At 45.5% G+C, this 27,107-nt stretch overlaps 6 non-coding genes across 6 annotated transcripts; 4 read left to right on the forward strand and 2 right to left on the reverse strand.

Moving 5' to 3' along the window:
• Positions 1-5,147: 5,147 nt before the first annotated feature.
• On the reverse strand, positions 5,148-5,221 carry trnat-agu (transfer RNA threonine (anticodon AGU)). Its single transcript has one exon. It is a non-coding gene; the product is annotated as a tRNA-Thr (tRNA).
• Positions 5,222-6,334: 1,113 nt separating this feature from the next.
• On the forward strand, positions 6,335-6,416 carry trnas-uga (transfer RNA serine (anticodon UGA)). The gene has a single exon. It is a non-coding gene; the product is annotated as a tRNA-Ser (tRNA).
• Positions 6,417-8,809: 2,393 nt separating this feature from the next.
• Positions 8,810-8,891, forward strand: trnap-ugg (transfer RNA proline (anticodon UGG)). The gene has a single exon. It is a non-coding gene; the product is annotated as a tRNA-Pro (tRNA).
• Positions 8,892-11,281: 2,390 nt separating this feature from the next.
• trnat-ugu (transfer RNA threonine (anticodon UGU)) lies at positions 11,282-11,363 on the forward strand. The gene has a single exon. It is a non-coding gene; the product is annotated as a tRNA-Thr (tRNA).
• Positions 11,364-15,044: 3,681 nt separating this feature from the next.
• Positions 15,045-15,118, reverse strand: trnaa-agc (transfer RNA alanine (anticodon AGC)). Its single transcript has one exon. It is a non-coding gene; the product is annotated as a tRNA-Ala (tRNA).
• A 1,959-nt stretch (positions 15,119-17,077) lies between these two features.
• Positions 17,078-17,159, forward strand: trnas-uga (transfer RNA serine (anticodon UGA)). The gene has a single exon. It is a non-coding gene; the product is annotated as a tRNA-Ser (tRNA).
• The last annotated feature ends 9,948 nt before the right edge of the window (positions 17,160-27,107 follow it).

Genomic DNA, 27,107 nt, shown 5'->3' on the forward strand with positions numbered 1-27,107 from the left:
CAAATAAACAAAAAAGAAGTGTGGAAAAAAATATACATGCTAGGTGCCGATGTTATGGTCTGAAATTGTTGAACTCTATGTTGAGTCCAGAAGTCTGTAAAGTGCCTAATCAAAAGACGAAGTGCTGTTCTTCGAGCTTACTTTGAATTTCAGTGGAACAATGTAAGAGGCCTAGGACGGTGAGGTATGAGCGGGAGTGCAGCGGAAAATGACAGTGACAGGCGACCGAAGCTCCGGGTCACCCTTACGGACTGAATGGAGGTGTTCTGCAAAAGGCCACCCAATCTGCGTTTGGTCTCCCCAGTGTACAGAAGACCCCATCGTGAGCATCGAGTACACTATAGTAAATTGCAAGAAGTACAAGTAACTCGCTGTTTCACCTGGAAGTGATGTTTGGGGCCCCTGACAGTGGGAAGCAGGTGGTATAAGGGCATGCGTTGCATCTCCTGCGCTTGCACAGGAAGGTGACGGGTGAAGGGGAAGAGGTGATTGGGGTGATAGGGGAGTGGACCAGGGTATCGCGGAGGGAGCGGTCCCTTCAGAATGGTGAAAGGGGAGGTGAGGGGAAGATTTGTTTGGTGGTGGGATCACGCTGGAGGTGGCAGAAATGGTGGAGGATGATCCGTTGAATGTGGAGGCTGTTGGGGTGAAAGCGTAGGGGAACCCTATGGTGGTTGCAGGAGGGAGGGGCAGAGGTGAGGGCAGAAGTTCGGGAGATAGAACGGGCATGGCTAAGGGCCATGTCAACCACAGTAGAGGGGAATCCTCAGTTGAGGAAAAATGAAGACATGTCAGAGGAACTAGTATGGAAGGGGGAATCGTCAGAGTAGATGTGGCGCAGATGGAGAAACTGGGAGAATGGAAGAGAGTCCTTACAGGAAGCAGGGTGTGAGGGACTGTAGTCCAGGTAGCTGTGGAAGGAAGTGGGCTTATAGTGAATGTCTGTCAATAACCTATCCACAGAGATGTTGACTTAGAAGTCGAGGAAGGGAAGGGAAGAGTCAGAGATGGACCATGTGAAGGTGATGGACGGGTGGAAATTGGAAACAAAGTGAAGGAAATTTTCTAGTTCAGGGCGAGAGCAGGAAACAGCACCGATACAGTCATCAATGTTCCAGAAAAAGAGGTGAGGGAGGGGACGTGAGTAGGATTGGAACAGTAAGTCAGGATGACCAGTCGGTCTCAGGTGTTTAGGTCGGGGTTGCTCCTGGAGTTGTGGGCTCGCATCCCACTTCTGACGTTTAATCCTTTGTTTATATAGCACGATTTTGCGAGAGGTCATTTTTCGGCCCTTTTGATTATTGCTTCCAGAAACCGAAGCCGACTTCCATCCACGGCAGATTTGTTTTATTGGTTGTAAGTATGTATTGTGTTGGGAGTAAACAGAACAGGGCCCGTGGAATCAATCCATTATGCTCAAATTTGCAGTAATCCACGCAAGAAGTTATCGGACAGGACCGAAATCATTCCACAACAATCTCCAGCGGTTCTGGAAGAAGGTCACTGCAAACCACGATATTGATATCAAGCCTTTAAAGACATCAATTAATGTCTTTCTTAGCAATCAATTACCTGTGGTCCTTGTAAATATAATCGGATGTGTCCATGTTAGATAAAGATGTATTTGTGAGTTGCTGTTGTGCTGAATGTAAGTGATTTTGCGTCTCTGTAGTTTGCTGATATACTTAGATGTGTCTGTATTATCTATATATATATAAAGCGGTCGATCTGTCTGTCCTTCTGTCTGTCTGTCCTTCTGTCTGTCTGTCCTTCTGTCTGTCCTCACGTGTGCGTCTGTCTGGTATGCGCTCGAAAGTTATAGAGCGTACCTACGCGTGCGTTACGTCAAAAGAAAGCTTACCTCTTCCAAAACGGCCTTAAGCGTATTTACGTTTCAGCCGGGCAAAAATCGCGCCCGCGGTATCCGAAAAACCTTCAACATTCCGCTCATTAGCATCTCATTATCCGCTCATTAGCGACAGAGTGACCTCGAGGTATGGTGACCTGACGGTCGACCAATCGGTGCGTGTGTGGGCGGGCCTTATCGTTCTGAACTGAGGTGAGTAGCCGCCATCTTGCTTCCATTCTTTTTCCTGCTTTCTGCTTCTTTCTTTTCAAATATACATTTCCAGCAAAATAAAATTGTTTTTATTAAATTGTTTTAAAAAAAACTAGACTCATTTGTAAGTATTTTCTCTAACCTGAAGATTCTTTTTCCTACCTTTCCCCGTTTTTGTTAGGCCTGAAAGCCTGGGCCTTTCTTGCCCAGCCAGGCCCGAGCTAGGTAATTGTCCCACGGTTTCTGCTAAGCTCCTCACCAGCCCCCCCCCGCGCCCCCGGTGTCACGTTACCCGGGGCAACGGCGTCAGCCACGAGGGTCAGGGTGCGCGCACAGCAGGAGCAGCTGAGACGTGGCGTCTCTCTGTTCCCCGATCGGCTCGGGCGGGGGGTCGGCAGGGCTCTCGGGAGTGCGGATCTCGGCCGGGGCTTGGTGAGCGGGAAGGGTTACCCCGGCAACCGGGTCCGCCGGCCGTCTATCACAGCCGCAATCGGCGGTCTTGAAGCCAGCTCGGGAGGGCGGGGCTCCGGAGGGCGGGGGGCCGGTGTTCGGAAGATCGGGTATCCGGAGATCGGTGGTGGGGTTGGTGGGGGGTGCCAGGGTGAGCCTCGGGGGGCAGGGATCAGGGGGCTCGGGAGTTCGGGGGGGGCGAGCCTCGGGGATCAGGGGGCTCGGGAGTTCGGGGGGGGCGAGCCTCGGGGATCAGGGGGCTCGGGGATTCTCTCCCTTATCCTCCCCTTCCCCTCCCCTCCCTCTCTCCCCTCCCTCTCCCTCCCTCCCCTCCCTCTCCCCTTCCATCCTTCCCCCTCCCCTTCCCCCTCCCCTTCCCCTTCCCCTTCCCCTTCCCCCCCTTCCCCCTCCCCTTCCCCCCCTTCCCCCTCCCCTTCCTCCTTACCCTTCCCCTTCCCCCCCTTCCCCCCCTTCCCTTCCCACCCTTCCCCCCTTCCCCCCTTCCCTCCCCCCTCCCCTTCCCCCCTTCCCCGCTTCCCTCCCCCATCCCCCTCCCCTTCCCCCTTCCCCTTCCCCCCTCCCCTTCCCCCCGCTCTTTTCCCCCCTCTTCCCCCCAGTCGCTCTCTCTCTTCCCCCCAGTCGCTCTCCCTCTTCCCCCCAGTCGCTCTCTCTCTTCCCGCAGTCGCTCGCTCTCTTCCCCCCAGTCACTCTCTCTCTTCCCCCCAGTCGCTCTCTCTCTCTCTTCCAACAACAACATTCCCTCGAAAAAGCCTCGGCACCGCCGGGCACTTCAGCTAGTTATTAATATATTGGTGGGTGATCTGTGTCAGTTATAAATGTATTTCTGAGGACTGAAAATGTCCAGTCCGGCACGATTCTACCTTCTCATTGCCCCACGTGGGGTACGGTAGACTATCTGTTCCATTTGGGTTCAACATTTGTTTTTAGTAACTGTGTTGACATTTAGAAATGTGATAATTATAAAAAAAACAACTCTTGTTCCACCAGCCTCTCTGACACCGCTTCCGCGTCACATAATCTCTCTGCTACCTCCCAAGTGTCCCTCAATCTTTCTGATACAACCTGAGTGTTCATTACCCACTCTGATATCTCCATAGCATTGCTCACCCTCGCTGATAGATCCTCAGTGTCTCTTGCACTCTTTGAAACATCCGAAGCGTCCCTTACGTGCTCTGATACATCCTGAGAGTCTCTAACCTCCCTGATACCGCCACAGAGTCCACTACTCTCTCTGGTATCCACTCAAAGCCCTCATACCCCCTTGATGCTACCTCAGGAACCCTTCAATTCCCTCACATCCTCTGAGCTGACCTTTGCTCTCGCAATCCCCTCTGAGAAACTTTTTGACTCCCTGATACCAGGTGCAAAGGGTGTTTTGAATGCCGTGGCTCAGGCCAATATGGGCGGAACCGGCTGACTTCACAGTGTGTGTAGGAAAGTTAAGTGGACTTTGTGTGTGAGAAGACCACCGAAACGTTTTGCTTGGAGCTCCGCCCTTGAGGCAAGTTTTGTGTTGTCAGGTAAACTGCTACAGTGAAAGCACACAATTAAAAACAGAAAAAGCGAAAAAAAATTCAGCAGCTCAGGCAGCATCTGTGAAGAAATATTCATTATACCAGGACATCACTATCCACTGTGACTGATACTTCACGTGGGTCATAACTTACAATTTCTACACCTCCGTGCAACGAACAGTTTGGGCGGGAATGAGGTCCTTGCTGATTTGAGCAAATAGAGCGAGGCAGCAAAACAAAACTCCCCACTACGGATTGGGCAAAGATGGCACTCAGATGCAGGAGCCTTGGATGTGTTGAAGTAATGAAAAAAAATCTAGTCTGAAATGCAACAACGCGAGAATTCGAAACCCTGCGTGTAGAGCGGAGTCGATTAACGGTCCACATCCTTAACCTCTCAACCACCGCGCCCCGCAAACACAGCACACAGAGATATTTTCTTTCCTTCTTTCTCAATGCAAATCCCTGTACCCAAAGCAAAAGCAACAGGAAAGTCAGCTTTCAGTTGTCAGTCCCCAGTATCAGAAGTGAGATAGCAATGACGTGCTAGCCTGGCTGAGCGTTCTAAGACGCTGGATTTAATTTTCAGTCTTTTCAGGGGAGTAGATTCAAATCCCACCACTGCCACAATTATGTTTATTTTCGGGTTTTACCAAAGAAATGCTCGCTGCAAAGTTCAAAATAAAAATATATGATATAGGAAGCATTGATTGGGTCAAGCAGCATCTAGTGAGTCATACTCTTCATCAACAATTCCTTTATTAAGCGGTATCGTGCGTGGCAATGCTATTCTTTTTATTCCCTCCTGGAATGTGAGCATCGCTGACAAGGCCAGCACTTATTGCCCATCCCTCATTGGCCTTGAGAATGTGGTGGTGAAATTCAACGCAGTATCGCATGGCTCTCCTTAGGAAACATGGATTTTTGGTGAAGATTCCAAAATCAGCACCGCCAGAAATACAGAAGCGGTGAAATTCAACGCAGGCCTCGCAGCCACTGGAGCCTTCATCCAGAATGGGAACTGGTGCAGGCACAGTTACTTTTAAAAGAATTGTAGCCTTTTCACATGAGAAGAAACTCACCCCTGGAGATTCTATAAAAATAGGCCCCGCTGGGAATCGAACCCAGGATCGCCTGTTTACTAGACAGACGCTTTGACCAGCTAAGCCACGGGACCTAATGCTGGCGCAATTTCTCGCCCCCACTCACTGATGTCTATCAGCTTCCGGTCGCAGTCTTCTGGACTCTCAGTGCCGGTTCTTATTTCTCCAGCTCTCTTGTCTATTCCGCCATATGTCCCATTGCTCTCTGTATCTCCCTATTAATTTATCTCAGTGTCAATCTGTGAGGTGATTCTGAATGATTACCCTATCTTTGTGTCTTATATGAAATAAATGGGGGGATCAGCCAACTCTTCCTCTGACACTGGGGAACAAATAAGCCAACAGTTATAACACGATATTGTTTACTGTGATGCAGCAAATGCAATATTCCATCTTAAAAGTTTAAGTTTCAATTCTGGGCAAAAGAAACTGTGACTCCAACGTGTTTCCAATAGCCTGCCTTTTAATCTGACGTCACAAACGCCACCATTGCACCTCAAGGTGATTCATAACTAATAAACAGAGAAGTCAAGCACTGAAAGGGTATTTGTAGAAAGGGTTGTGAGACTGTGGAATGCACTGGCCCAGCAAGCAGCAGATTTAAAACAAGGTTTATAAACCGGCAGCCTGTGGGAGGAAGGGGGCAGAGAGGCAAGAGAGACACAGGAAAGATCAACTTGGAAACTATTGACCCCGAATCTACTTTAAATCCCCCCACTGCATTTCAACCCATTTAATGTCAGATTCACAAATTGATGCATGTGAGCAATATAGGACATTTATCGCTGTCTCTGGTCTAAAATAACTGCTTTATTTTTTGCTCCCACCCGCTGTGTTTAGGCTCTACCCTGAATATTTATCTCCGACCTAGAATCAGTTTGTAATCTGGAGACCAGGTTTCTGCAGGCGGCGGACAGGGAGCAGAGGCTGTGACTGATCTGAGTCATGTGGGAGCAGAACACAATGTTTCTGCTGTTTATTTTCATTACCCTGCAGAATATTCCATACTGTTCTCAACATCTTACATACCGTTAAATATCGGAAGTTTTCTTTTATTGTAATGATCGCTGCGATTCTTCTGGACTTGCTGAATTTGCAGCAAATTAAATATCACGAAACCGTAATCGCCAACAATAAACAGGGTCAGCGATTTGAGAATTTAATATCTTGGAGCCGATATTTTTGCGGCTGCGATGGCCGAGTGGTTAAGGCGTTGGACTTGAAATCCAATGGGGTTTCCTCGCGAAGGTTCGAGCCCTGCTCGCAGCGGGTTTTCTCATTATGATAATTAATTACTTCAAATAAATTATTTTCTTCAATCTGCTCCCTCTGGGAGGATTTTGGAATTTTCAATGCCGGTTTTAAGGAAGCTAAAGGATTGCCGAGACAACTGGATCACTTACTTCAAGAAGGTTTGCTGACCGAATTCCAAAAGTTATCTGCAGATTGTCTGGAAGCTCCAGATAAGGAGGCCTCGACAGTCTCTGAGGTACCTTCCCATACACTCGCTGCTGTCCGGTAGCATCAGTCTGTGTAACCATGGGAGAGAGAGAATGGAAAGTCACTGGAAGGCATGTTTCTGTCAGCAGCAATGTTACAAGAGCAGCCATTCTAAAGTGAAAAGCAGAACACATTCCAGGAGACAGTCCAGGAGACAGACAAACGGAGTGGAGATCTGGAAGACTGGCCAGAAAAAAAACAAGGAGGACACCAACTCATAATTCACCTCTCCCTCTCCCGAAGCAGAAGAATTGAACATTCTGAGTTTTGAGTTGCACCACTGAGGTTGTACAAGTCTCTCTCTGTAAAGCTTGTATTATTATGTCAATAAAACGATTTGTTTGAAAAGTTTGAAGCTTCATTTCCCAAGGAATTTTCTTGTATAATCGGGCTGCATTGGTTCCGAAGGCCGGCTCGGCTTTCGCAGAGCTTGACTGTCGGGGGGACCCGCAGGTCTAAATGTATCGACTGGTTTCAAAGCACCAACTCAGATTGGGGCGTATGGGACATGTGGCCCAGGAAGAGCGGTGGTAGCAGAGCACACTTAGCAGTTTAAGTGACTGAAAGTGAATGTTCGATTAAGGAAATACCGCAGGAAAATTACAATGAAATTGAAGGGGGAAAGTAAAGGAGAGCTATTGATTGTGGAAGGAAGAAAAGTCTGCGTTATGTTTCGGTTTGGAGCCGAAGTTGCTGCGGCCAGAATGCAGATTATTAATCAGTATACGAGCACGGCACCACACATCAACAACTGGAGCTCTGCAAAGTATCGCATGGCTCTCCTTAGGAAACATGGATTGTTGGTGAAGATTCCAAAATCAGCACCGCCAGAAATACAGAAGCGGTGAAATTCAACGCAGGCCTCGCAGCCACTGGAGCCTTCATCCAGAATGGGAACTGGTGCAGGCACAGTTACTTTAAAAGAATTGTAGCCTTTTCACATGAGAAGAAACTCACCCCTGGAGATTCTATAAAAATAGGCCCCGCTGGGAATCTAACCCAGCATCGCCTGTTTACCAGACAGATGCTTTGACCAGCGAAGCCACGGGACCCAATGCTGGCGCAATTTCTCGCCCCCACTCACTGATGTCTATCAGCTTCCGGTCGCAGTCTTCTGGACTCTCAGGCCGTTTCTTATTTCTCCAGCTCTCTTGTCTATTCCGCCATTTGTCCCATTGCTCTCTGTATCTCCCTATTAATTTATCTCAGTGTCAATCTGTGAGGTGATTCTGAATGATTACCCTATCTTTGTGTCTTATATGAAATAAATGGGGGGATCAGACAACTCTTCCTCTGACACTGGGGAACAAATAAGCCAACAGTTATAACACGATATTGTTTACTGTGATGCAGCAAATACAATATTCCATCTTAAAAGTTTCAGTTTCAATTCTGGGCAAAAGAAACTGTGACTCCAACGTGTTTCCAATAGCCTGCCTTTTAATCTGACGTCACAAACGCCACCATTGCACATCAAGGTGATTCATAACTAATAAACAGAGAAGTCAAGCACTGAAAGGGTAGTTGTAGAAAGGGTTGTGAGACTGTGGAATGCACTGGCCCAGCAAGCAGCAGATTTAAAACAAGGTTTATAAACCGGCAGCCTGTGGGAGGAAGGGGGCAGAGAGGCAAGAGAGACACAGGAAAGATCAACTTGGAAACTATTGACCCCGAATCTACTTGAAATCCCCCCACTGCATTTCAACCCATTTAATGTCAGATTCACAAATTGATGCATGTGAGCAATATAGGACATTTATCGCTGTCTCTGGTCTAAAATAACTGCTTTATTATTTGCTCCCACCCGCTGTGTTTAGGCTCTACCCTGAATATTTATCTCCGACCTAGAATCAGTTTGTAATCTGGAGACCAGGTTTCTGCAGGCGGCGGACAGGGAGCAGAGACTGTGACTGATCTGAGTCATGTGGGAGCAGAACACAATGTTTCTGCTGTTTATTTTCATTACCCTGCAGAATATTCCATACTGTTCTGAACATCTTACATACCGTTATATATCGGAAGTTTTCTTTTATTGTAATGATCGCTGCGATTCTTCTGGACTTGCTGAATTTGCAGCAAATTAAATATCACGAAACCGTCATCGCCAACAATAAACGGTCAGCGATTTGAGAATTTAGTATCTTGGAGCCGATATCTTCGCGGCTGCGATGGCCGAGTGGTTAAGGCGTTGGACTTGGAATCCAATGGGGTTACCCCGCGCAGTTTCGAGCCCTACTTGCAGCGGGTTTTCTCATTATGATAATTAATTACTTCAAATAAATTATTTTCTTCAATCTGCTCCCTCTGGGAGGATTTTGGAATTTTCAATGCCGGTTTTAAGGAAGCTAAAGGATTGCCGAGACAACTGGATCATTTAGTTCCAGAAGGTTTGCTGACCGAATTCCAAAAGTTATCTGCAGATTGTCTGGAAGCTCCAGATAAGGAGGCCTCGACAGTCTCTGAGGTACCTTCCCATACACTCGCTGCTGTCCGGTAGCATCAGTCTGTGTAACCATGGGAGAGAGAGAATGGAAAGTCACTGGAAGGCATGTTTCTGTCAGCAGCAATGTTACAAGAGGAGCCATTCTAAAGTGAAAAGATGAACACATTCCAGGAGACAGGCCAGGAGACATCAAACGGAGTGGAGATCTGGAAGACTGACCAGAAAAAAAACAAGGAGGACACCAACTCATAATTCATCTCTCCCTCTCCCGAAGCAGAAGAATTGAACATTCTGAGTTTTGAGTTGCACCACTGAGGTTGTACAAGTCTCTCTCTGTAAAATTTGTACTATTATGTCAATATAACGATTTGTTTGAAAAGTTTGAAGCTTCATTTCCCAAGGAATTTTCTGAATCGGGCTGCATTGGTTCCGAAGGCCGGCTCTGCTTTCGCAGAGCTTGACTGTCGGGAGGTCCCGCAGGTCGAAATGTATCGACTGGTTTCAAAGCACCAACTCAGATTGGGGCGTATGGGACATGTGGCCCAGGAAGAGTGGTGGGAGCAGAGCACACTTAGCAGTTTAAGTGGCTGAAAGTGAATGTTAGATTAAGGAAATACCGCAGGAAAATTATAATGAAATTGAAGGGGGAAAGTAAAGGAGAGCTATTGATTGTGGCAGGAAGAAAAATCTGCGTTATGGTTCTGTTTGGAGCCGAAGTTGCTGCGGCCAGTATGCAGATTATTCATCACTTTACGAGCACGGCACCACACATCAACAACTGGAGCTCTGCAAAGTATCGCATGGCTCTCCTTAGGAAACATGGATTTTTGGTGAAGATTCCAAAATCAGCACCGCCAGAAATACAGAAGCGGTGAAATTCAACGCAGGCCTCGCAGCCACTGGAGCCTTCATTCAGAGTGGGAACTGGTGCAGGCACAGTTACTTTTAAAAGAATTGTAGCCTTTTCACACGAGAAGAAACTCACCCCTGGAGATTCTATAAAAAAAGGCCCCGCTGGGAATCGAACCCAGGATCGCTTGTTTACTGGACAGACGCTTTGACCAGCTAAGCCACGGGACCCAATGCTGGCGCAATTTCTCGCCCCCACTCACTGATGTCTATCAGTTTCCGGTCGCAGTCTTCTGGACTCTCAGGCCGTTTCTTATTTCTCCAGCTCTCTTGTCTGTTCCGCCATATGTCCCATTGCTCTCTGTATCTCCCGCTTAATTTATCTCAGTGTCAATCTGTGAGGTGATTCTGAATGATTACCCTCTGTTTGTGTCTTATATGAAATAAATGGGGGGATCAGACAACTCTTCCTCTGACACTGGGGAACAAATAAGCCAACAGTTATAACACGATATTGTTTACTGTGATGCAGCAAATACAATATTCCATCTTAAAAGTTTCAGTTTCAATTCTGTGCAAAAGAAATTGTGACTCCAACGTGTTTCCAATAGCCTGCCTTTTAATCTGACGTCACAAACGCCACCATTGCACCTCAAGGTGATTCATAACTAATAAACAGAGAAGTCAAGCACTGAAAGGGTATTTGTCGAAAGGTTTGTGAGACTGTGGAATGCACTGGCCCAGCAAGCAGCAGATTTAAAACAAGGTTTATAAACCGGCAGCCTGTGGGAGGAAGGGGACAGAGAGGCAAGAGAGATACAGGAAAGACAACTTGGAAACTATTGACCCCGAATCTACTTTAAATCCCCCCACTGCATTTCAACCCATTTAATGTCAGATTCACAAATTGATGCATGTGAGCAATATAGGACATTTATCGCTGTCTCTGGTCTAAAATAACTGCTTTATTATTTGCTCCCACCCGCTGTGTTTAGGCTCTACCCTGAACATTTATCTCCGACCTAGAATCAGTTTGTAATTTGGAGACAAGGTTTCTGCAGGCGGCGGGCAGGGAGCAGAGGCTCTGACTGACCTGAGTCATGTGGGAGCAGAACACAATGTTTCTGCTGTTTATTTTCATTACCCTGCAGAATATTCCATACTGTTCTCAACATCTTACATACCGTTAAATATCGGAAGTTTTGTTTTATTGTAATGATCGCTGCGATTCTTCTGGACTTGCTGAATTTGCAGCAAATTAAATATCACGAAACCGTCATCGCCAACAATAAACAGGGTCAGCGATTCGAGAATTTAGTATCTTGTAGCCGATATCTTCGCAGCTGCGATGGCCGAGTGGTTAAGGCGTTGGACTTGTAAATCCAATGGGGTTTCCCCGCGCAATTCGAGCCCTGCTCGCAGCGGGTTTTCTCATTATGATAATTAACTCCTTCAAATAATTAATTTTCTTCAATCTGCTCCCTCTTGGAGGATTTTGGAATTTTCAATGCCTGTTTGAAGGAAACTAAAGGATTGCCGAGACAACTGGATCACTTACTTCAAGAAGGTTTGCTGACCGAATTCCAAAAGTTATCTGCAGATTGTCTGGAAGCTCCAGATAAGGAGGCCTCGACAGTCTCTGAGGTACCTTCCCATACACTCGCTGCTGTCCGGTAGCATCAGTCTGTGTAACCATGGGAGAGAGAGAATGGAAAGTCACTGGAAGGCATGTTTCTGTCAGCAGCAATGTTACAAGAGCAGCCATTCTAAAGTGAAAAGCAGAACACATTCCAGGAGACAGGCCAGGAGACAGACAAACGGAGTGGAGATCTGGAAGACTGACCACAAAAAAAACAAGGAGGACACCAACTCATAATTCATCTCTCCCTCTCCCGAAGCAGAAGAATTGAACATTCTGAGTTTTGAGTAGCACCACTGAGGTTGTACAAGTCTCTCTCTGTAAAACTTGTATTATTATGTCAATATAACGATTTGTTTGAAAAGTTTGAAGCTTCATTTCCCAAGGAATTTTCTGAATCGGGCTGCATTGGTTCCGAAGGCCGGCTCTGCTTTCGCAGAGCTTGACTGTCGGGAGGTCCCGCAGGTCGAAATGTATCGACTGGTTTCAAAGCACCAACTCAGATTGGGGCGTATGGGACATGTGGCCCAGGAAGAGTGGTGGTAGCAGAGCACACTTAGCAGTTTAAGTGGCTGAAAGTGAATGTTAGATTAAGGAAATACCGCAGGAAAATTATAATGAAATTGAAGGGGGAAAGTAAAGGAGAGCTATTGATTGTGGCAGGAAGAAAAATCTGCGTTATGGTTCTGTTTGGAGCCGAAGTTGCTGCGGCCAGTATGCAGATTATTCATCACTATACGAGCACGGCACCACACATCAACAACTGGAGCTCTGCAAAGTATCGCATGGCTCTCCTTAGGAAACATGGATTTTTGGTGAAGATTCCAAAATCAGCACCGCCAGAAATACAGAAGCGGTGAAATTCAACGCAGGCCTCGCAGCCACTGGAGCCTTCATTCAGAGTGGGAACTGGTGCAGGCACAGTTACTTTTAAAAGAATTGTAGCCTTTTCACACGAGAAGAAACTCACCCCTGGAGATTCTATAAAAATAGGCCCCGCTGGGAATCGAACCCAGGATCGCTTGTTTACTGGACAGACGCTTTGACCAGCTAAGCCACGGGACCCAATGCTGGCGCAATTTCTCGCCCCCACTCACTGATGTCTATCAGTTTCCGGTCGCAGTCTTCTGGACTCTCAGGCCGTTTCTTATTTCTCCAGCTCTCCTCTTGTCTGTTCCGCCATATGTCCCATTGCTCTCTGTATCTCCCGCTTAATTTATCTCAGTGTCAATCTGTGAGGTGATTCTGAATGATTACCCTATGTTTGTGTCTTATATGAAATAAATAGGGGGATCAGACAACTCTTCCTCTGACACTGGGGAACAAATAAGCCAACAGTTATAACACGATATTGTTTACTGTGATGCAGCAAATACAATATTCCATCTTAAAAGTTTCAGTTTCAATTCTGGGCAAAAGAAATTGTGACTCCAACGTGTTTCCAATAGCCTGCCTTTTAATCTGACGTCACAAACGCCACCATTGCACCTCAAGGTGATTCATAACTAATAAACAGAGAAGTCAAGCACTGAAAGGGTATTTGTCGAAAGGTTTGTGAGACTGTGGAATGCACTGGCCCAGCAAGCAGCAGATTTAAAACAAGGTTTATAAACCGGCAGCCTGTGGGAGGAAGGGGACAGAGAGGCAAGAGAGACACAGGAAAGACAACTTGGAAACTATTGACCCCGAATCTACTTTAAATCCCCCCACTGCATTTCAACCCATTTAATGTCAGATTCACAAATTGATGCATGTGAGCAATATAGGACATTTATCGCTGTCTCTGGTCTAAAATAACTGCTTTATTATTTGCTCCCACCCGCTGTGTTTAGGCTCTACCCTGAACATTTATCTCCGACCTAGAATCAGTTTGTAATCTGGAGAGAAGGTTTCTGCAGGCGGCGGGCAGGGAGCAGAGGCTCTGACTGACCTGAGTCATGTGGGAGAAGAACACAATGTTTCTGCTGTTTATTTTCATTACCCTGCAGAATATTCCATACTGTTCTCAACATCTTACATACCGTTAAATATCGGAAGTTTTGTTTTATTGTAATGAGCGCTGCGATTCTTCTGGACTTGCTGAATTTGCAGCAAATTAAATATCACGAAACCGTCATCGCCAACAATAAACAGGGTCAGCGATTCGAGAATTTAGTATCTTGTAGCCGATATCTTCGCAGCTGCGATGGCCGAGTGGTTAAGGCGTTGGACTTGAAATCCAATGGGGTTTTCCCGCGCAATTCGAGCCCTGCTCGCAGCGGGTTTTCTCATTATGATAATTAACTCCTTCAAATAATTAATTTTCTTCAATCTGCTCCCTCTTGGAGGATTTTGGAATTTTCAATGCCGGTTTTAAGAAAACTAAAGGATTGCCGAGACAACTGGATCACTTACTTCAAGAAGGTTTGCTGACCGAATTCCAAAAGTTATCTGCAGATTGTCTGGAAGCTCCAGATAAGGAGGCCTCGACAGTCTCTGAGGTACCTTCCCATACACTCGCTGCTGTCCGGTAGCATCAGTCTGTGTAACCATGGGAGAGAGAGAATGGAAAGTCACTGGAAGGCATGTTTCTGTCAGCAGCAATGTTACAAGAGCAGCCATTCTAAAGTGAAAAGCAGAACACATTCCAGGAGACAGGCCAGGAGACAGACAAACGGAGTGGAGATCTGGAAGACTGACCACAAAAAAAACAAGGAGGACACCAACTCATAATTCATCTCTCCCTCTCCCGAAGCAGAAGAATTGAACATTCTGAGTTTTGACTTGCACCACTGAGGTTGTACAAGTCTCTCTCTGTAAAACTTGTATTATTATGTCAATATAACGATTTGTTTGAAAAGTTTGAAGCTTCATTTCCCAAGGAATTTTCTGAATCGGGCTGCATTGGTTCCGAAGGCCGGCTCTGCTTTCGCAGAGCTTGACTGTCGGGAGGTCTCGCAGGTCTAAATGTATCGACTGGTTTCAAAGCACCAACTCAGATTGGGGCGTATGGGACATGTGGCCCAGGAAGAGTGGTGGTAGCAGAGCACACTTAGCAGTTTAAGTGGCTGAAAGTGAATGTTAGATTAAGGAAATACCGCAGGAAAATTATAATGAAATTGAAGGGGGAAAGTAAAGGAGAGCTATTGATTGTGGAAGGAAGAAAAGTCTGCGTTATGTTTCGGTTTGGAGCCGAAGTTGCTGCGGCCAGAATGCAGATTATTAATCACTATACGAGCACGGCACCACACATCAACAACTGGAGATCTGCAAAGTATCGCATGGCACTGCTTAGGAAACATGGATTTTTGATGAAGATTCCAAAATCAGCACCGCCAGAAATACAGAGGCGGTGAAATTCAACGGAGGCCTCGCAGCCACTGGAGCCTTTATCCAGAATGGGAACTGGTGCAGGCACAGTTACATTTAAAAGAATTGTAGCCTTTTCACACGAGAAGAAACTCACCCCTGGAGATTCTATAAAAATAGGCCCCGCTGGGAATCGAACCCAGGATCTCCTGTTTGCTAGACAGACGCTTTGACCAGCTGAGCCATGGGACCGAATGCTGGCAGAATTTCTCGCCCCCACTCACTGATGTCTATCAGCTTCCGGTCACTGTCTTCTGGGCTCACAGGCCGTTTCTTATTTCTCCAGCTCTCTTGTCCATTCCGCCATATGTCCCATTGCTCTCTGTATCTCCCGTTAATTTATCTCAGTGTCAATCTGTGAGGTGATTCTGAATGATTACCCTATGTTTGTGTCTTATCTATATATATAAATCGGTACTTCTCTCTGTCATTCTGTCTGTCATTCTGTCTGTCATTCTGTCATCGCCTGTGCGTCTGTCGGGCTATGTGCTCGAAAGTTACAGGGCGTACCTACGCACGCGTTACCTCCAAAGAAAGCTTACGCTTCAGAGACGGTTTTAAGCGTATTTCCTTTTCAGTCGGACGAAAAGTATTCGCGCCTTATGCAAAAAACCTTCAGCAAAAAACCTTCAAAATTAAACTCATTATCTGGTAGCATTGATTGACTGACATCAAGGTTCCACCAATCCTGTTCCGTCACGATTGACCAATCCTACAGTACGGTGCCCTGATGGTTGGCCAATCGGTGTGTGTGTGGGCGGGACTATTCGTTTTCATCTCGGGGATGTGGCAGCCATTCTTTCTCTAAGCTTCCAGGTCAAATGACTTCAGCTTCCAGCTATAACGACTTTCAAAGTTAGTATCTCTTTTAAAAATAACATAAGATTTACCAAAAACGTTTGAAAAGTACTTTCACTTTCATTTTTCAACCTTTTAAAAGGTAGACATACAGGGACACAGACAGGGCCCTAAGCCTGCCACTCGATTTAAAATGCTGCCCAGCACCAGATTCACAAAGGGACACAGACAGGGCCCCAAAGCCATAAGTAGTTTCACTTTCATTTTGCAAGCTTTTAAAAGGTAGACAGACAGGGACACACACAGGGCCTTAAAGCCTGCCACTCGATTTAAAATGTTGCCCAGCACCAGATTCACAAAGGGACACAGATAGGGCCCCAAAGCCTGGCACTCGATTTAAAACGCCTGCCCCAAAACAGCCCCGGCAACGCCGGGCTCCCCAGCTAGTATGAAATAAATGGGGGGATCAGACAACTCTTCCTCTGACACTGGGGAACAAATAAGCCAACAGTTATAACACGATATTGTTTACTGTGATGCAGCAAATACAATATTCCATCTCAAAAGTTTCAGTTTCAATTCTGTGCAAAAGAAACTGTGGCTCCAACGTGTTTCCAATAGCCTGCCTTTTAATCTGACGTCACAAACGCCACCATTGCACCTCAAGGTGATTCATAACTAATAAACAGAGAAGTCAAGCACTGAAAGGGTATTTGCAGAAAGGGCTGTGAGACTGTGGAATGCACTGGCCCAGCAAGCAGCAGATTTAAAACAAGGTTTAAAAACCGGCAGCCTGTGGGAGGAAGGGGGCAGAGAGGCAAGAGAGACACAGGAAAGATCAACTTGGAAACTATTGGCCCCGAATCTACTTTAAATCCCCCCACTGTATTTCAACCCATTTAATGTCAGATTCACAAATTGATGCATGTGAGCAATATAGGACATTTATCGCAGTCTCTGGCCTAAAATAACTGCTTTATTATTTGATCCCACCCGGTGTGTTTAGGCCCTGCCCTGAATACTTATCTCCGACCTCGAATCAGTTTGTAATCTGGAGGCAAGGTTTCTGCAGCCGGCGGGCAGGGAGCAGAGGCTGTGGCTGATCTGTGTCATGTGGGAGCAGAACACAATGTTTCTGCTGTTTATTTTCATTACCCTGCAGAATATTCCATACTGTTCTCAACATCTTACATACCGTTAAATATCGGAAGTTTTCTTTTATTGTAATGTTCGCTGCGATTCTTCTGGACTTGCTGAATTTGCAGCAAATTAAATATCACGAAACCGTCATCGCCAACAATAAACAGGGTCAGCGATTTGAGAATTTAATATCTTGAAACCGACGTTGCAGCGGCTGCGATGGCCGAGTGGTTAAGGCGTTGAACTTGAAATCCAATGGGGTTTTCCCGCGCAGGTTCGAGCCCTGCTCGCAGCGGGTTTTCTCATTATGATAATTAATTACTTCGAATAAATTATTTTCTTCAATCTGCTCCCTCTGGGAGGATTTTGCAATTTTCAATGCCGGCTTTAAGGAAACTAAAGGATTGCCGAGACAACTGGATCACTTACTTCAAGAAGGTTTGCTGACCGAATTCCAAAAGTTTTCTGCAGATTGTCTGGAAGCTCCAGATAAGGAGGCCTCGACAGTCTCTGAGGTACCTTCACATTCACTCGGTGCTGTCCGGTAGCATCAGTCTGTGTAACCATGGGAGAGAGAGAATGGAAAGCCACTGGAAGGCTTGTTTCTGTCAGCAGCAATGGTACAAGAGCAGCCATTCTATAGTGAAAAGCAGAACACATTCCAGGAGACAGGCCAGGAGACAGACAAACGGAGTGGAGATCTGGAAGACTGACCAGAAAAAGAACAAGGAGGACACTTACACATAACTCATCTCTCCCTCTCCCGAATCAGAAGAATTGAACATTCTTAGTTTTGAGTGGCACAACTGAGGTTGCACAAGTCTCTCTCGGTAAAACTTGTATTATTATGTCAATAAAACGATTTGTTTGAAAAGTTTGAAGCTTCATTTCCCGAGGAATTTTCTTGTATCATCGGGCTGCATTGGTTCCGAAGGCCGGCCCTGCTTGCGCAGAGCTTGACTGTCGAGAGGTCCCGCAGGTCTAAATGTATCGACTGGTATCAAAGCACCTACTCAGATTGGGGCGTATGGGACATGTGGCCCAGGAAGAGCGGTGGCAGCAGAGCACACTTGGCAGTTTAAGTGGCTGAAAGTGAATGTTAGATTTAGGAAATACCGCAGGAAAATTACAATGAAGTTGAATGGGGTAATTAAAGCAGGGCTATTAATTGTGGAAGGAAGAAAAGTCTGCGTTATGTTTCGGTTTGGAGCCGAAGTTGCTGCGGCCAGAATGCAGAGCATTAATCACTATACGAGCACGGCACCACACATCAACAACTGGAGCTCTACAAAGTATCGCATGGCACTGCTTGGGAAACATGGATTTTTGGTGAAGAGTCCAAAATCAGCTCCGCCAGAAATACTGAAGCGTTGAAATTCGACCCAGGCCTCGCAGCGACTGGAGCCTTCATCCAGAATGGGAACTGGTGCAGGCACAGTTACATTTAAAAGAATTGTAGCCTTTTCACACGAGAAGAAACTCACCCCTGGAGATTCATTAAAGAAAGGCCCCGCTGGGAATCGAACCCAGGATCTCCTCTTCAATTAGATAGACGCTTTGACCAGCGAAGACACGGGGTAGACTGCTGACACACCTTCTCGCCACCACTCACTGATGTCTCTCAGTTTCCGGTCACTGTCTTCTGGACTCTCAGGCCGTTTCTTATTTCTCCAGCTCTCTTGTCCATTTCGCCATGTGTCCCATTGCTGTCTGTATCTCCCGCTTAATTTATCTCAGTGTCAATCTGTGAGGTGATTCTGAATGTTTGTGTCTTATATGAAATAAATGGGGTGATCAGACAACTCTTCCTCTGACACTGGGGAACAGATAAGCCAACAGTTATAACACGATTTTGTTTATTGTGCTGCAGCAAATACAATATTCCATCTTCAAAGTTTCAGTTTCAATTCTGTGCAAAAGAAACTGTGACTCCAACGTGTTTCCAATAGGCTGCCTTTTAATCTGACATCACAAATGCCACCATTGCACCTCAAGGTGATTCATAACTAATAAACAGAGAAGTCAAGCACTGAAAGGGTATTTGTAGAAAGGGTTGTGAGACTGTGGAATGCATTGGCCGAGCAAGCAGCAGATTTAAAACAAGGTTTAAAAACCGGCAGCCTGTGGGAGGAAGGCGGCAGAGAGGCAAGCGAAACACAGGAAAGATCAACTTGGAAACTATTGGCCTCGAATCTACTGTAAATACCCCCACTGTATTTAAACCCATTTAATGTCAGATTCACACATTGATGCATGTGAGCAATATAGGACATTGATCGCTGCCTCTGGTCTAAAATAAATGCTTTATTATTTGATCCCACCCGCTGTGTTTAGGCTCTACCCTGAATATTTATCTCCGACCTAGAATCAGTTTGTAATCTGGAGACAATGTTTCTGCAGCCGGCGGTCAGGGAGCAGAGGCTGTGGCTGATCTGTGTCATGTGGGAGCAGAAGTACGACGCCAACGTTAAAAAGGGGCTTATTAGGGAGCTTTCGCAAATTTCAATCTACAATCCCTCAAGCGAGATTCATACCCATTCACTGAAGTGTCACTCTGTCTGGAATACAGACCGAATCAACTGATTATCAAATGTATATTCAAATAGGTTTGTCATGTATTGTCCATTGCATTTTGACTGACTCAGGTAAGCAGAGTATTGGAGACCGCAGTTTTGCATTCCCAATACCAATGCTCTGTCACGCGTGCCCGCAGTTCCATTTCCATTCCAAACCGTCTTTTTACTGTCAATGATTTGCCCGGAATGTGCTTGGAGAAGTGTTAGAATCGCAGTACAGCCCTTCTCAATGTCGCTTCCTCTAAATTTCCGCTGATGATTTTCACCAGTGTAAGATTCATCAGCTTGAGCTACTGTTTAATTTGTTCTCGGCATTAACTGTGCTGATCCTTTAACTTGTCCCACTGCACGTCATCTCCAAATTTGTCGATTGTTCCTCGAGGGCACTTTTCATACGTAAATCTGCAACATCTGCCAGAGAACGATTCAGGTTCAGCTGTTCCAAAACAATGAGTCGGTCATATTACCTACACGCTACAGATGTAAACCTCTGCGCTCCTCTGCTTCAATGATATCTTGTTACGCAGCGATGGGCAGTTTACGCTCTCTGAGGTTGCAATTGCTGCTTTCCACCAGCAGAGGGCGCTTGGAGAGAGCGGGGCCGGACAGGGAGCCTGAATGTTGCTGCTGTCGCGGCCACGCTCACTCTGGGAGCTGGGGAACAGCAAACAAACTCATGGGTTTGTTACCGCATCTGAAATGCAGCTCCTAACTGTTGCTATTGACCGAGGCATCTTTGCAGGATCCTGTAATGATCTCTCACACTGTCGGTATCTCTGTAGAGTTTAATTGTGTACAGACCTCTTGTCCATTTCGCCATGTGTCTCATTGCTATCTGTATCTACCGCTTTGTTTATATCTGTGTCAATCTGTGAGGTGATTCTGAATGATTACCCTGTGTTTGTGTCTTACATGAAATAAATGAGGAGATCAGACCATCCTTCCTCTGACACTGGGGAGGTAATGAGCCAGCCTTTATAACAAGATATGTTTTATTGTGATGCAGCAAATACAATAGTCCATCTTGAAAGATTCCGGTTCAATTCTGTGCAAAAGAAACTGTTACCCCAACGTGTTTCCAAATCGCCGCCTTTTAATTTGACGTCAGAAACGCCACCATTGCACCTCAAGGTGCTTCATAACTAATAAACAGAGAAGTCAAGCAGTGAAAGGGTATTTGTAAAAAGGCTTGTGGGACTGTGGAATGCTCTGGCCCAGAGAAGCAGAAATAAAACAAGGTTTTAAAACCGTCAGCGTGTGGGAGGAAGGGGAGAGTGAAATAACGAGCCACAGGTAAGATCACCTTAGAAACCATTGGCTCAGAATCTGCTTTAAATCCCCCTACTGTATTGAAACACATTTAATGTCATATTCACACATTGATGCATTGAGATTTAACGCTGTCTCTGATCTAAAATATCTGCTTTATGTATGTGAAATTCTCATTGCCGAGATTAAACAATCAGTGCAAGGTTAGTGGTTCTTTGGTCTAGGGGTGTGGTTGTCATTTTGGGAATTCTCATCAATTAAAATGCAAGAGGTACCGAGTCCAAATTCTGGACGCGCCCCAACATTTTAATAGAACCACTTTCCTCGGCCTGGAGACATTCCACAAATCTTCAAATAATAACTGCCAGAAAAACAGCTTGTGTTCAGTACATCGCAATAAAACGGCAATTTTATTCTTTAAAGCAGGAATTCCGTCCCAGAAGTGCTGAAACTGTGAGGTCAATGTGTAAGTCCGTTTGTTTCCAGAAGCCTGCTCCATATTTTCCACATTGTCAATCTGGGAGCTCGGCAGGACATGCGGTAAAGGGGACTTTATTAAAGGTTGTTTCTACCATTTGGAAACAGAAATACTGAACTAACGAGCCACAGGTAAGATCACCTTAGAAACCATTGGCTCCGAATCTGCTTTAAATCCCCCTACTGTATTTTGTATCAGTCTTTACAGTAGAGGACACTAAAAATATCCCAACACTGGACAAACAGGGGGCAATGGGGGAGGAGGAGCTAAACACGATTAAAATCACTAAGGAGATGGTACTCAGTAAAATAATGGGACTTAAGGCGGATAAATCCCCCGGACCTGATGGCCTACATCCTAGGGTCTTGAGAGAAGTGGCGGTAGGGATTGTGGATGTATCGGTGATTATTTTCCAGATCTCCCTGGACTCAGGAAAGGTCCCAGCAGATTAGAAAACTGCTAATGTAACACCCTTATTTAAGAAGGGAAGTAGACAAAAAGCTGGAAACTATAGACCAGTTAGCCTAACATCTGTGGTTGGCAAAATGTTGGAGTCCATTATTAAGGAAACAGTAACAGAGCATTTGCATAAACATAATTTAATAGGACAGAGTCAGCATGGTTTAACGAAGCGGAAGTCATGTTTGAGACATTTGCTCGAATTCTTTGAGGATGTAACATACAGGGTGGATAAAGGGGAACCAGTGGATGCAGTGTATTTGGATTTCCAAAAGGCACTTGACAAGGTTCCACACAAAAGATTACTGATCAAGATAAAAAAATCACGGGGTTGGGGGTAATATACTGGCATGGGTGGAAGATTTGCTGTCTAACAGAAAACAAAGAGTTGGTATAAATGGTTCGTTCTCGGGCTCGCAATCAGTAACTAGTGGTGTTCCGCAGGGGTCAGTGCTGGGGCCCCAACTCTTTACAATCTATATTAACGATTTGGAGGAAGGGACCGAGTGCAACATATCCAAGTTTGCCGACGATACAAAGATGGGAGGGAAAGCATTGAGTGAGGAGGGCATAAAAAACCTGCAAAAGGACGTAGACAGGCTAAGTGAGTTGGCAGAGATTTGGCAGATGCAACATAATGTTGGAAACTGTGAGGTTATGCACTTTGGCCGAAAAAATCAAAGAGCAAGTTATTATCTAAATGGAGAGAAACTGCAAAGTGCTACAGTACAAAGGGATCTGGGGGTCCTGGTGCATGAAACACAAAAAGTTAGTATGCAGGTGCAGCAGGTGATCAGGAAGGCCAATGAAATCTTGGTTTTTATTGCAAGGGGGATGGAGTATAAAAACGGGGAAGTCTTGCTGCAGTTACACAGGGTATTGGTGAGGCCACACCTGGAATACTGCGTGCAGTTTTGGTTTCCATATTTAAGAAAAGATATACTTGCTCTCGAGGCGGTTCAGAGAAGGCTCACTCGGTTGATTCCAGAGATGAGGAGGTTGATGTATGAGGAAAGGTTGAGTAGGTTGGGACTCTACGCATTGGAGTTCAGAAGAATGAGAGGCGATCTTATCGAAACATATAAGATTGTGAGGGGACTTGATCGGGTGGATGCGGTGAGGATGTTTCCACTGATGGGTGCGACTAGAACTAGGGGGCATAATCTTAGAATAAGTTGCTGCCCTTTCATAACTGAGATGAGGAGAAACTTCTTCACTCAGAGGGTAGTAAACCTATGGAATTTGCTATCCCAGAGAGCTGTGGAAACTGCAACATTAAATAAATTTTAAATGGAGATAGACATTTTCCTAGCAGATAAGGGAATTAGGGGTTACGGGGAGAGGGCAGGGAAGTGGACGTGAGTCTACATTCAGATCAACCATGACCCTATTGAATGGCAGAGCAGGCCCGAGGGGCCGTATGGCCTACTCCTGCTCCTATTTCTTATGTATTGAAACACATTTAATGTCATATTCACACACTGATGCATTAGAGCAATGAGATTTAACGCTGTATCTGATCTAAAATATCTGCTTTATGTATGTGAAATTCTCATTGCCGAGATTAAACAATCAGTGCCAGGCCTGCTTTTAACATGGTAAGTGGTGAATTAATTAAATTAAAACTTTTTTCCACAGGTTTATTATTTTTAAATACTTAAATGAAAGGTAAGTTTATTTTAAGCCGCGTTAAAAACAGTAATTATTTTTTCAAAATTTAAATTTTTTTTTAAATAGTTATTTTATGTAATTTATAGTTATTTTAAAATTGTGATGTTTTCCAAAAAAATGTTGAAGTTTTAGTTAGGTTTTCGGGCAGATCTCTATTCATTGATTTGACAGGTCTTCCTGTCAAATCTGATAATAAAGATTCCGTGCTACGATTGGCTCTCCATTGCCCACGTGATCCCAGGGGACTCTTCGAACTAATGGCGCCACTAGGACATGCAAGCACTGCGCGCCAGCAGCTGGAGCAGGCCCAGGATCAGAATCCCACGCGGGCCCACAGCACAACGGCAGGCGCGCTAGGTAACTGCAGGTCGGGGGCTTCCACGCACGGGAAGCCTCCGACCCGAATTTCTCCCCATAGTAGCCCCAGAGATTCGGGTCCCAACGCGTGAGTATGCACGGGGTACTCACGCGTAGATCCGATGGAAGGGCCGATATCATGCATGCACCGCGCATGCGCGGGAAACCGGCACTCCCGATCCTCTGAACGAAGTGGTTCAGAGGTGGAACGCGCGCGCAGGGGAGGCGGCGCGTGCGTTTTGAACATAGTTTTTTTTTACAGGTTTTCACGCAAGGGTAAGCCTGTAGGATTTACACATTTGAAAAGCAGGCGTAAGGCCTGCTTTTTAAAGGTAAGTGGTCAATTAATTGAAATGAAAACATTTTTTCCATAGGTTTATTGTTTTTAAATAATTTAAAGTAAGGTAAGTTTATTTTTAGCCCCGTTTTTTTATAAAATTATTTTTTTCAAAAATTTAAATTATTTTTAAAATAGTTATTTAATGTAATTTAAAGTTTATTTAAAAAGTGTGATGATTTGTAAAAATTTATTTGAAGGTTAACTACTGTTTTGGGGACCGGAGTATTCATAAGTTTGACAGGTCTTTCTGTCAATCTTATGAATGGGCTTTTCCCTCCTCGGATTGGCTGTCAATGGCTCACATTATCCAAGGGGACGCATCGCACTAACTATGCGGCTGGAACACGCAAGCACAGCGCGCCGGGAGCTGGACCGGGCCACAGAGAGGAAATCCACGGAGCCCTAAAGCTCAACTGCCGGCGCGCAAGGTAAGTGTAGGTCGGGGGCTTGCACCCACGGGAAGCCCCCGACCCGAATTTCTGGGACACATAAAGACAAACAATTACAGTACTTTTAGCAATCAATCACCTGTGATGGATGTAAGTATATTTGTGTTTGTCCATGTTAGATACAAATGTATTTGTGAGTTGCTATTGTGTTAGATGTAAATGCTTTTGCACCTCTGTTCATTACAAATATATTTAGACATATCTGTATTATTTATTAATGTATTGGGTGGGGGAATCAGTGTAAGTTATAAATCTATTTCTCAGCGCTACAATTGTCCAGGCCGGCCCCTTTCTACGGTCTTATTGCCCCCACGTGGGAGACGGCAGACCACCTGTTACATTCGGATTCAACTTTTGCTTTTATTGATAATTAGAAAATGTGAGGTTTAGAAAGTAATAACTCTGCATCCATCAGCCTCTCTGATACCTCTTTACCGTCCCTTATTCTGTCTGATAGGTCCTGAGTGCACCCTAACCGCTCTAGAACCCCCTGAGCATCTCTTACCCTGTCTGGTAATTCCGCAGTGTCCTTTAGAATGTCTGGTACATCCGGAGCGTCCCTTGCCCTGTCTGGTACATCAAGAGCGTCCCTTGCCCTCTCTGGTACATCGGGAGCGTCCCTTAACCTGTATGATACATCCGGAGCGTCCTTTACCCTGGCTGGTACATCCGGAACGTCCCTTACCCTATCTGATACATCCGGAGCGTCCCTTACACTGTCTGTTACATCAGGAGCATGCCTTACACTGTCTGATCTATCCGGAGCGTCCTTACTCTGTGTGATACATTCGCAGAGTCCTTTACCCTGTTTGGTACATCCGGAGCGTCCCTTACACTGTCTGGTAAATCTGGAGAGTCCCTTAAACTGTCTGGCACATTTGGAGCGTCCCTTACCCTGTCTGTTACATCCGTAGCGTCCCTTACCCTGTCTGTTACATCCGGAGCGTCCCTTCCTCTCTTTGTTCCCTACTGAGCGTGCATTATGCATTTTGATAACCAGTTTGCAAAAATTGCATATTTCACATTTCACGCTTCATCCGCAGCCATGTACTGCTTCCCATCGCTCACGCTCCTCAACAGTCTAGGGAAAAGCGCCAACTACCAGCTAAAAAAAAAAACAGTTCTTCAGTTAATCTCCCCAGTTCACTTCATTCCCCAAGGAGTTTACTTGTAAAATCGGGCTGCTTTGGTTCCAAAGGCCGAACCTGCATTCCTACAGCTTGTCTGTCGAGCGGTCCCTCAGGTCTAAAGGTATCGACTTGAGTTTGGGGCGAATGGGACATGTGCCCCAGGAATAGCGGTGGGAGCAGAGCACACTTAGCGGTACGAGTAGGTGAAAGTGAATGTTAGATTAAGGTAATACCACAGGAAAGTTACAACGAAATTGAAGGAGGAAAGTAAAGGAGGGCTATTGATTGTGGAAGGAAGAAAAACCTGTATTATGACTCGGATTCGAAGCGAAGTTGCTGCGGCCACAACGCAGAGTACGAACAACTATACGATCACGGTGCCACATATCAGCAACTGTTTGCGGTTTCCTGCCCCATTGCAAAATGAGTCTGAATTTGATGTTAACTCTGTGTATCATCATCATACCAGCTCCAGTCCTAACCTCATCTTTCTGCAGATTTATTCAAATCTATTTGATGGAAACTCTCTAACATATAATAAAATCGCCCATTTAAAAGCTGTGAGTTAAAACAGGCGTTTTAATGTTGAGGGAAATATTTACAGGAACAGTGCAACTCCTGCAGCAATAGAAATCGAGTCAGTGCCCAGTTCTGCTGTTCGGGGCAATCCTCGCCACCTCGTGTTTCATTTTCACATCGATGGGAAAACTGAGAGCGAACTCCAATCTACACGGGCTTTACACTGGTTAAGAGACAGACAACAAAGAGTAGGGATAAACGGGTCTTTTTCAGGATGGCAGGCTGTAACTAGTGTGGTCACTCAATGATCGTGCTTGGGCCCCAGCTATTCACAATCTATATCAATGATTTAGATGAGGGGACTAAATGTAACATTTCCAAATTTGCTCAAGATACCATGCTAGGTGGCAGTGTCAGTTGTGAAGAGGATGTGAAGAGGCTTCAAGGGAATCTGGACAGGCTCAGTGACTGGGCGAGAACATGGCAGATGGAATATGATGTGGATAAATGTGAAGTTATCCACTTTGGTAGAAAAAACAGGAAGGCAGATTATTTCCTGAATGGTGAAAAATTGGGGAATGCAGATGCTCAAAGGGACATGGGTGTCCTTGTATATGAGTCACTGAAAGTGAATGCGTAGGTGCAGCAAGCCATTCGGTTGGCAAATGGTATGCTGGCCTTCATTACAAGAGGATTTGTGTATAGGAGTAAAGAAGTCTTACTCCAAGTATATAGGGCATTGGTGAGGCCACACCTGGAGTACTGTGTACAATTTTGGTCTCCTTTCCGAAGGAAGGATATACTTGCCATAGAGGGGGTGCAACGAAGGTTCACGAGATTGATTACTGGGATAGCGGGACTGTCCTATGAGAAGAGATTGAGTAAACTAGACCTCTATTCTCTTGAATTCAGAAGAATGAGAGGGGATCTCATTGAAGCATACAGAATTATTTCAGAGCTTGATAAAGTGGATGCTGGGTGGATGATTCCCTAGG

This window comes from Somniosus microcephalus, unplaced genomic scaffold, assembly GCF_052327205.1.
Source record: "Somniosus microcephalus isolate GS21.2 unplaced genomic scaffold, FLI_Smic_1.0 unresolved_chr1, whole genome shotgun sequence".
Taxonomy (NCBI): Eukaryota; Metazoa; Chordata; class Chondrichthyes; order Squaliformes; family Somniosidae; genus Somniosus; species Somniosus microcephalus.